This window comes from Fragaria vesca, linkage group LG6, assembly GCF_000184155.1.
Source record: "Fragaria vesca subsp. vesca linkage group LG6, FraVesHawaii_1.0, whole genome shotgun sequence".
In the NCBI taxonomy this organism is placed as follows: Eukaryota; Viridiplantae; Streptophyta; class Magnoliopsida; order Rosales; family Rosaceae; genus Fragaria; species Fragaria vesca.
The window spans coordinates 28,292,524-28,293,491 of NC_020496.1; the positions used below are offsets into that span (position 1 = coordinate 28,292,524).

A 968-nucleotide genomic window follows, 5' to 3' on the forward strand; every position below is an offset into this window, starting at 1 on the left:
CTGTTGAACTGGTTGCTTGTTGGGATTTTTCCCGGACAAATTGTTGTGCGACAGGTTCAGATGAGTTACGAATGTCAAAGAGACCATGCTCTGTGGTATGGAACCTGAAAGCTGGTTCATTGAAAGATCAAGAGTTTCTATCGATTTCAAGTTACCAATCTTTTCAGGGATTATCCCTGTGAGATGATTCATGGACAAATTCAAGGTTCCCAGCATGACAAGGCTTGTTAGCTCTAATGGCATCTCTCCTGATAAGTTATTGTTTGAGAGGTCTAGGCTGTTAACAAGGTAAAGGATGGTGCCATATTCAAGCACTCTTCCTTTTGCCACTACCTTCAGTTTTCCCTGGTAACGATCTGATGTATCTTTATCTGAGATTTCAGATGTTTTTCAAGCCACTCAAATTACCAACACATTGGGGAATATGACCAGAAAGCTTATTGTGTGAGAGGTCCAATATGTGAAGATTGGAAAGGCCACACAACTGTGAAGGAATGCTTCCGGTGAATGAGTTGGAACTCAAACGTAAAATCAACAAAGAAAGCATGCTTTCTCCTATCCACGCCGGAATGTTTCCAAAGAACTTGTTCTCCCCAAGATCAAGACTCTTCATGCCAGTGCAGTTTCTCAATGAAGGAAGTTTGCCTGACAAGTTGTTGTTAGAGAGTATCAAGTATCTTAGTAAAACGAGAGAATCCATGGATCTTGGAATTGTACCAGAGAGGCTGTTGTTTGACATATCTACAATATACAACTCTGGTATACTTTTCCAGAAATGAGGAATTTCACCAGTCAAGTAATTATTAGAAAGAACCATGGTTGTCAACAGGCTTAGATTTCCTAAAGACAAAGGAATGCTTCCAGTCAGACCATTCCTCGAGATGTCTAAATCGGACAAGGAGGGCATCACGTCACCAATGTTTGAAGGAATTGGCCCTGAAAACTGGTTATCCCGGAGGTAGAGTGTT

At 41.2% G+C, this 968-nt stretch overlaps 1 pseudogene across 1 annotated transcript in view; it reads right to left on the reverse strand.

The window, feature by feature from the left end:
* The window catches only part of LOC101292149, a 1,738-nt pseudogene that overhangs the window by 175 nt on the left and 595 nt on the right, over positions 1 to 968 (reverse strand). The window contains exon 2 of the transcript XR_185126.1: positions 10 to 963. The product of XR_185126.1 is annotated as an LRR receptor-like serine/threonine-protein kinase RCH1-like (transcript). The remainder of the gene's footprint in view (positions 1 to 9; positions 964 to 968) is intronic.